The sequence below is a fragment of the Arachis stenosperma genome, chromosome 3, assembly GCF_014773155.1.
Source record: "Arachis stenosperma cultivar V10309 chromosome 3, arast.V10309.gnm1.PFL2, whole genome shotgun sequence".
Lineage (NCBI taxonomy): Eukaryota > Viridiplantae > Streptophyta > Magnoliopsida > Fabales > Fabaceae > Arachis > Arachis stenosperma.
In genome coordinates, this window is record NC_080379.1 from 116387524 (window position 1) to 116397503 (window position 9980).

The window sequence follows — 9980 nt, forward strand, 5'->3', positions numbered from 1 at the left end:
GAAAAGGGCAAGAACCTGCGTTAAACGCCAGAAATGGGCACCAGCCCGGCGTTTAACGCCAGATTTGGCACAAAACGTGTTTTTTGCATGCCATTTGGTGCAGGATGACTTTCCTTGACACCTCAGGATCTATGGACCCCACAGGATCCCCACCAACCCACCACTCTCTCTCTTCTCTTCACCATTCACCAATCACCTCAATACCTCTTCCCCAAAAACCCTTAACCTACAACTCCCTCTTTCTCTTCACCACTCACATCCATCCTTCATAAAACCCCACCTACCTCACCCTTCAAATTCAAACACTTCCCCCTCCTTGGCCGAATACATAAGCCACTCCCTTCTTCCTCATTTTCTTCTCCTACTCTCTTTTCTTCTTTTGCTCGAGGACGAGCAAACCTTTTAAGTTTGGTGTGGTAAAAGTGTTGCTTTTTCGTTTTCCATAACCATTTATGGCATCCAAGGCCGGAGAAACCTCTAGAAGAGGAAAGGGAAGGCAAAAGCTTCCACCTCCGAGTCATGGGAGATGGATAGATTCATCTCAAGGTGCATCAAGACCACTTCCATGAAGTTGTGGCCTTGAAGAAGGTGATCCCGAGTCCCATTTTCACTCAAAAGGGTGATATCCGGAGATCCGCCATGAGATCCGAAGAAGAGGTTGGGAAGTACTTACCAACCCCATTCAACAAGTCGGAATCTTGATGGTTCAAGAGTTCTATGCCAATGCATGGATCACCAAGACCATAATCAAAGTAGAACCCGGATCCAAGAATTATCTTACTATGGTTCGGGGGAAATACTTGGATTTTAGTCCGAAAATGTAAGGTTAGCATTCAACTTGCCCATGATGCAAGGAGATGAACATCCTTACACTAGAAGGGTCAACTTTGATCAAAGGTTGGACTAAGTCCTCACAGTCATATGTGAAGAGGGCGCACAATGAAGAGAGATTCAAGGGCAAGGTTCAATTGAGAAGGCATGACCTCAAGCCCATGGCTAGAGATGGTTGGAGTTCATCCACGCTCAATCATTCCTACTAGCACCGTCTGAAGTTACTCTAACGGGCCATCATGATTCATAGCATCATGATTGGAGAGAAGTGGAAGTTCATGAGGTTATAGCCCAGAACTCTATAAAGTGGCGGACAAGTCTTCCACCTTGGCAAGGCTAGCCTTTCCTCATCTCATTTGTCACCTCTGTTATTCAGTTGGAGTTGACATAGAAGGAGATATCCCCATTGATGAGGACAAGCCCATCACCAGAAAAGGATGGAGCAAACAAGAGACCCCTCTCATCATGAGACCCTGAGATACCTCAAGGGATGCACTTTCCTCCACAAAACTATTGGGAGCAACTGAACACCTCCATAGGAGAATTGAGTTCCAACATGGACAACTAAGGGTGGAGCACCAAGAGCTTCCATCCTCCTCCATGATTAGAGAAGATCAAAGAATCATGAGAGGAGCAACAAAGACAAGGAAGAGACATTGAGGAGCTCAAGCACTCCATAAGACCTTCAAGAGGAAGAACAAGCCGCCATCACTGAGGTGGACCCGTTCTTTAATCTCATTGTTCTTTAATTTTCTGTTTTTCGAATTTTAGTGCTTTATATTATCCATGTTTGTGTCTTATGATCATTAGTGTCTTAGTGTCTATGCCTTAAAGTTATGAATGTCCTATGAATCCTTCACCTTTCTTAGAGATTGTTCTTAATTGAAAAAGAAAAGAATTGCATGAATTTTGAATTTTATAACAGTTTAATTATCTTGATGTGGTGGCAACACCTTTGTTCTCTGAATGTATGCTTAAACAGTGCATATGTCTTTTGAATTTGTGGTTCATGAATGTTGGCTCTTGAAAGAATGATGAAAAAGGAGACATGTTACTGAGGATCTGAAAAATCATAAAAATGATTCTTGAAGCAAGAAAAAGCAGTGAATACAAAAAAAAAAAAGAGAAGAGGCGAAAAAAAAAACCGAAAAAAAAGGAAAGAAAAAGAAAAAAAGAAAGAAAAAGAAAGAAATAAAGTTGTGATCCAAGGCAATAAGAGTGTGCTTAAGAACCCTGGACACCTCTAATTGGGGACTTTAGCAAAGCTGAGTCACAATCTGAAAAGGTTCACCAATTATGTGTCTGGCATGTATGTATCCGGTGGTAATACTGGAAGACAGAGTGCTTTGGGCCACAGCCAAGACTCAATAAGTAGCTGTGTTCAAGAATCATCATACTTAACTAGGAGAATCAATAACACTATCTGGATTCTGAGTTCCTAAAGAAGCCAATCATTCTGAGTTCCAAAGGATAAAGTGAGATGCCAAAACTATTCAGAGGCAAAAAGCTAAAAGCCCCGCTCATCTAATTAATACTGATCTTCATAGATGTTTTTGGAGTTCATTGCATATTCTCTTCTTTTTATCTTATTTGATCTTCAGTTGCTTGAGGACAAGCAACAATTTAAGTTTGGTGTTGTGATGAGCGGATAATTTGTACGCTTTTTGGCATTGTTTTTAGTATGTTTTTAGTAGTTTTAGTTGAGTTCTTAGTATATTTTTATTAGTTTTTAGCTAAAATTCACTTTTCTGGACTTTACTATGAGTTTGTGTGTTTTTCTGTGATTTCAGGTATTTTCTGGCTGAAATTGAGGGATCTGAGCAAAAATCTGATCCAGAGACTCAAAAGGACTGCAGATGCTGTTGGATTCTGACCTCCCTGCACTCGAAGTGGATTTTCTGGAGCTACAGAAGCCCAATTGGCGCGCTCTCAACGACGTTGGAAAGTAGACATCCTGGGCTTTCCAACAATATATGATAGTCCATACTTTGCCCAAGATTTGATGGCCCAAACCGGCGTTCAAAGTCACCTCAAGAAATTCCAGCGTTAAACGCCGGAACTGGCACCTAAATGGGAGTTAAACGCCCAAACTGGCATAAAAGCTGGCGTTTAACTCCAAGAAGAGTCTCTACACGAAAATGCTTCATTGCTCAGCCCAAGCACACACCAAGTGGGCCCGAAAGTGGATTTTTATGTCATTTACTCATCTCTGTACACCCTAGGCTACTAGTTTTCTATAAGTAGGACCTTTTACTATTGTATTTTCATCTTTGGATTATTTTTAGATCCTTTGATCATCTTTGGACATTTAGTTCTTAGATCACTGGGAGGCTGGCCTCACGGCCATGCCTAGACCTTGTTCTTATGTATTTTTAACGGTGGAGTTTCTACACACCATAGATTAAGGTGTGGAGCTCTGCTGTACCTCGAGTATTAATGCAATTACTATTGTTCTTATATTCAATTTCGCTTGTTCTTTGTCCAAGATATCACTTGTTCTTCAACATGATGAATGTGATGATCCGTGACACTCATCATCATTCTCACTCATGAACAAGGTGACTGACAACCACTCTTGTTCTACAAGCATCCGAGGCTTAGTGAATATCTCTTGGATTCCTGATACACGATGCATGGTTGATCGCCTGACAAACGAGTGCTCGCCTGACAAACGAGCCAGCCATTCCGTGAGATCAGAGTCTTCGTGGTATAGGCAAGAACTGATGGCAGCATTCAAGAGAATTCGGAAGGTCTAACCTTGTCTGTGGTATTCTGAGTAGGATTCAATGATTGAATGACTGTGACGTGCTTCAAACTCCTAGCAGGCGGGGCGTTAGTGACAGACGCAAAAGGATCGATGGATTTTATTCCGGCCTGACCGAGAACCGACAGCTGATTAGCCATATGCTGTGACAGAGCATGGGAACATTTTCACTGAGAGGATGGGAGGTAGCCACTGACAACGGTGAAACCCTACATGAGCTTGCCATGGAAAGGAGTAAGAAGGATTGGATGAAGACTGTAGGAAAGCAGAGAGACGGAAGGGAAGGCATCTTCATACACTTATCTGAAGCTCTCACCAATGATATACATAAGTATCTCTATCTTTATCTTTATGCCTTATTCGTTTATCACTATACCCAATTGAGTCTGCCTGACTGAGATTTACAAGGTGACCATAGCTTGCTTCATAGCAACAATCTCCGTGGGATCGACCCTTACTCGTGTAAGGTTTATTACTTGGATGACCCAGTGCACTTGCTGGTTAGTTGTGCGAAGTTGTGTTTATGCCATGGTATTGAGCACCAAGTCTTTGGAGCCATTACCGGGGATTATTTGAATATGGACAAAGTAGTGATCACAATTTCGTGCACCACTTCCCTTCTTCTCACATCCTTCTATTTATGGACTAACACTATTCCTTAATGCAAAATTCGAACTCCATCTTCTTTGATAAGTTCAAATTTTCTACTTCTTCCTTCTATTTTTCTTTTCCTCTGACACCTCAAGGAGTCTCTATACTGTGACATAGAGGATTCCATATTTTCTTGTTCTCTTCTCTTTCATATGAGCAGGAACAAAGACAAAGGCATTCTTGTTGAAGCTGACCCTGAAAGGACCTTGAAGCGAAAGCTAAGAGAAGCTAAGGCACAACTCTCTGTAGAGGACCTGACAGAAATCTTCAAAGAAGAAGAAACCATGGCAGCCGAAAACAACAACAACAACAACAACAACAATGCAAGGAAGGTGCTGGGTGACTTTACTGCACCTACTCCCGACTTCTATGGGAGAAGCATCTCTATCCCTGCCATTAGAGCAAACAACTTTGAGCTTAAGCCTCAATTAGTTTCTCTAATGCAACAGAATTGCAAGTTCCATAGACTTCCATTGAAAGATCTTCATCAGTTCTTAGCTGAGTTCTTGCAAATCTGTGACACAGTCAAGACTAATGGGGTTGACCTTGAGGTCTACAGGCTTATGCTATTCCCTTTTGCTGTAAGAGACAGAGCTAGGATATGGTTGGACTCACAACCTAAAGAAAGCCTGGACTCATGGGAAAAGCTAGTCAATGCCTTCTTGGCAAAGTTCTTTCCACCTCAAAAATTGAGTAAGCTTAGAGTGGAAGTCCAAACCTTCAGACAGAAGGATGGAGAATCCCTCTATGAAGCTTGGGAAAGATACAAACAATTGATCAGAAAGTGTCCATCTGATATGCTTTCTGAATGGAGCATCATAGGTATTTTCTATGATGGTCTCTCTGAACTATCCAAGATGTCTTTGGATAGCTCTGCTGGAGGATCTCTTCATCTGAAGAAGACGCCTACAGAAGCTCAAGAGCTAATTGAAATGGTTGCAAATAACCAATTCATGTACACTTCTGAAAGGAATCCTGTGAACAATGGGACAAATCAGAAGAAAGGAGTTCTTGAGATTGATACTCTGAATGCCATTCTGGCTCAGAACAAGATATTGACTCAACAAGTCAATTTGATTTCTCAAAGTCTGTCTGGAACACAAAATGCACCAAGCAGTACTAAGGATGCTTCATCTGAAGAAGAAGCCTATGATCCTGAGAACCCTTCAATGGAAGAGGTGAATTACCTAGGAGAACCCTATGGAAACACCTTTAATTCTTCATGGAGAAATCACCCAAATTTCTCATGGAAGAATCAAGAGAGACCTCAACAAGGTTTCAACAACAATAATGGTGGAAGAAACAGGTTTAGCAATGGCAAGCCTTTTCCATCATCTTCTCAGCAACAGACAGAGAATTCTAAGCAGAACCCCTCTGACTTAGCAACCATGGTCTCTGATCTAATCAAAACCACTCAAAGTTTCATGACTGAAACAAGGTCCTCCATTAGGAATTTGGAGGCACAAGTGGGACAGCTGAGCAAGAAAGTTACTGAACTCCCTCCAAGTACTCTTCAAAGCAATACAGAAGAAAATCCAAAAGGAGAGTGCAAGGCCATCAACATGGCCGAATTTGGAGAGGAAGGAGAGGAAGTGAACGCCACTGAGGAAGACCTCAATGGGCATGCACTGACCTCCTCTGAGTTCCCCAATGAGGAACCATGGGAATCTGAGGCTCAAAATGAGACCATAGAGATTCCATTGGACTTACTTCTGCCTTTCATGAGCTCTGATGAGTATTCCTCCTCTGAAGAGGATGAGTATGTCACTGAAGAGCAAGTTGCTAAATACCTTGGAGCAATCATGAAGCTAAATGACAAGTTATTTGGAAATGAGACTTGGGAGAACAAACCTCCTTTGCTCACCAAAGAACAAGATGACTTGTCTAGGCAGAAATTACCTCAAAAGAGACAAGACTCTGGGAAGTTCTCAATACCTTGTACCATAGGCACCATGACCTTCAAGAAGGCTCTGTGTGACTTAGGGTCAAGTGTAAACCTCATGCCTCTCTCTGTAATGGAGAAGCTAGGAATCTTTGAGGTGCAAGCTGCAAGAATCTCACTAGAGATGGCAGACAATTCAAGAAAACAAGCTTATGGACTTGTAGAGGACGTTTTGGTAAAGATTGAAGACCATTACATCCCTACTGATTTCATAATCCTTGAGTCAGGGAAGTGCATGGATGAATCCATCATCCTTGGCAGACCCTTCCTAGCCACAGCAAGGGCTGTGATTGATGTTGATGGAGGTGAACTGATCATTCAAGTGAATGAAGAATCCTTTGTGTTTAAGGCTCAAGGATATCCCTCTGTCACCATGGAGAGGAAGCATGAAGAGCTTCTCTCAAATCAGAGTCAAACAGAGCCCCCACAGTCAAACTCTAAGTTTGGTGTTGGGAGGCCACAACCAAACTCTAAGTTTGGTGTTGAACCCCCACATTCAAACTCTAAGTTTGGTGTTGGGAGGTTCCAACATTACTCTGAGAAAATATGAGGCTCCATGAGAGCCATCTGTCAAGCTACTGACATTAAAGAAGCGCTTGTTGGGAGGCAACCCAATGTTATATTTTATATTTTCCTTTGTTATTTTATTTTGTAGGTTGATGATCATGAGAAGTCACAAAATCAATTGAAAAAGCAAAAACAGAATGAAAAATAGGAAGAAAAACAGCACACCCTGGAGGAAGAACCTACTGGCATTTAAACGCCAGTGAGGCTAGCAGATGGGCGTTTAACGCCCAGTCTGGCACCATTCTGGGCGTTTAACGCCAGAAAGGGGCACCAGACTGGCGTTAAACGCCAGGAAAGGGTAAGAACCTGGCGTTAAATGCCAGAAATGGGCACCAGCCCGGCGTTTAATGCCAGAATTGGCTCAAAACGTGATTTTGCATGCCATTTGGTGCAGGGATGACTTTTCCTTGACACCTCAGGATCTGTGGACCCCACAGGATCCCCACCAACCCCACCACCCTCTCTCTTCTTCACCCATTCACCAATCACCTCAATACCTCTTCCCCAAAAACCCCTCTCCTATATAAACCCTTCTTCACTCCTTCATTTTCACACAACCTAAACACCACTTCTCCCCCTCTTTGGCCGAACACAAAGCCATTCCCTTCTTCCTCATTTCTTCTTCTTCTATTCTCTTCTTTCTTCTTTTGCTCGAGGACGAGCAAACCTTTTAAGTTTGGTGTGGTAAAAGCATTGCTTTTTGTTTTTTCATAACCATTTATGGCATCCAAGGCCGGAGAAACCTCTAGAAAGAGGAAAGGGAAGGCAAAAGCTTTCACCTCCGAGTCATGAGAGATGGAGAGATTCATCTCAAGGGTGCATCAAGACCACTTCTATGAAGTTGTGGCCATGAAGAAGGTGATCCATGAGGTCCCTTTCAAACTCAAAAAGGGTCAACTTTGATCAAAGGTTGGACCAAGTCCTCACAGACATTTGTGAAGAGGGCGCCCAATGGAAGAGAAATTCAAGAGGGAAGCCGGTTCAACTGAGAAGACATGACCTCAAGCCCATCACTAAGAAAAGGATGGAGCAAACAAGAGACCCCTCTCATCATGAGATCCCTGAGATGCCTCAAGGGATGCACTTTCCCCCACAAGACTATTGGGAGCAACTGAACACCTCCCTAGGAGAATTAAGTTCCAACATGGAACAACTAAGGGTGGAGCACCAAGAACATTCCATCCTCCTCCATGAAATTAGAGAAGATCAAAGAATCATGAGAGAGGAGCAACAAAGACAAGGAAGAGACATTGAGGAGCTCAAGCACTCCATAAGACCTTCAAGAGGAAGAACAAGCCGCCATCACTGAGGTGGACCCGTTCTTTAATCTCCTTGTTCTTTATTTTCTTGTTTTTCGAATTTTTATGCTTATGTTTGTCCATGTTTGTATCTTATGATCATTAGTGTCTTAGTGTCTATGCCTTAAAGTTATGAATGTCCTATGAATCCATCACCTTTCTTAAATGAAAACTGTTTTTATCACAAAAGAACAAGAAGTACAGGATTTCGAATTCATCTTTAAAACTAGCTTAATTAGTTTGATGTGGTGACAATACTTTTTGTTTTCTGAATGTATGCTTAAACAATGCATATGTCTTTTGAATTTGTTGTTCATGAATGTTAAAATTGTTGGCTCTTGAAAGAATGATGAAAAAGGAGACATGTTACTGAGGATCTGAAAAATCATTAAAATGATTCTTGAAGCAAGAAAAAGCAGTGCATACAAAAAAAAAGGGAGAAAAGAAAACGAAAAAAAAAAGAGAAAGAAAAAAGGAAAGAAATAAAGTTGTGATCCAAGGCAAAAAAGAGTGTGCTTAAGAACCCTGGACACCTCTAATTGGGGACTTTAGCAAAGCTGAGTCACAATCTGAAAAGGTTCACCCAATCATGTGTCTGTGGCATGTATGTATCCGGTGGTAATACTGGAAGACAGAGTGCTTTGGGCCACGGCCAAGACTCATAAAGTAGCTGTGTTCAAGAATCATCATACTTAACTAGGAGAATCAATAACACTATCTGGATTCTGAGTTCCTAAAGAAGCCAATCATTCTGAATTTCAAAGGATAAAGTGAGATGCCAAAACTGTTTGGAGGCAAAAAGCTACTAGTCCCGCTCATCTAATTTGGAGCTAAGTTTCATTGATAAATTGGAGTCTATAGTATATTCTCTTCTTTTTATCTTATTTGATTTTCAGTTGCTTGAGGACAAGCAACAATTTAAGTTTGGTGTTGTGATGAGCGGATAATTTGTACGCTTTTTGGCACTGTTTTTAGTATGTTTTTAGTTCATTTGGTTTAGTTTTTAGTATATTTTTATTAGTTTTTAGTTAAAATTCACTTTTCCGGACTTTACTATGAGTTTGTGTGTTTTTCTGTGATTTCAGGTATTTTCTGGCTGAAATTGAGGGACCTGAGCAAAAATCTGATTCAGAGACTGAAAAGGACTGCAGATGCTGTTGGCTTCTGACCTCCCTGCACTCGAAGTGGATTTTCTGGAGCTAAAGAAGCCCAATTGGCGCGATCTCAACGGCGTTGGAAAGTAGACATCCTTGGCTTTCCAGCAATATATAATAGTTCATACTTTGCCCAAGATTTGATGGCCCAAACCGGCGTTCAAAGTCACCCTCAGAAATCCCAGCGTTAAACGCCGGAACTGGCACCAAAATGGGAGTTAAACGCCCAAACTGGCACAAAAGCTGGCGTTTAACTCCAAGAAGAGTCTCTACACGAAAAATGCTTCATTGCTCAGCCCAAGCACACACCAAGTGGGCCCGGAAGTGGATTTTTATGTCATTTACTCATCTTTGTACACCTTAGGCTACTAGTTCTCTATATATAGGACCTTTTACTATTGTATTTATCATCTTCTGATCTTTGGAATCTTTTGTTCTTTAGATCTTTTGATCACTTTGGGAGGCTGGCCATTCGGCCATGCCTAGACCTTGTTCTTATGTATTTTCAACGGTGGAGTTTCTACACACCATAGATTAAGGTGTGGAGCTCTGCTGTACCTCGAGTATTAATGCAATTACTATTGTTCTTCTATTCAATTCCGCTTGTTCTTGTTCCAAGATATCACTTGTTCTTCAACTTGATGAATGTGATGATCCGTGACACTCATCATCATTCTCACCTATGAACGTGTGACTGACAACCACCTCCATTCTACCTTATATTGGGTGAATATCTCTTGGATTCCTGATACACGATGCATGGTTGATCGCCT

The 9980-nt window shown here is 41.7% G+C and overlaps 1 non-coding gene across 1 annotated transcript; it reads right to left on the reverse strand.

Annotated features, from left to right (window-relative positions):
- Positions 1–4941: 4941 nt before the first annotated feature.
- On the reverse strand, positions 4942–5049 carry LOC130970963 (small nucleolar RNA R71). The gene has a single exon (XR_009082205.1). It is a non-coding gene; the product is annotated as a small nucleolar RNA R71 (small nucleolar RNA).
- Between the last annotated feature and the right edge of the window lie 4931 nt (positions 5050–9980).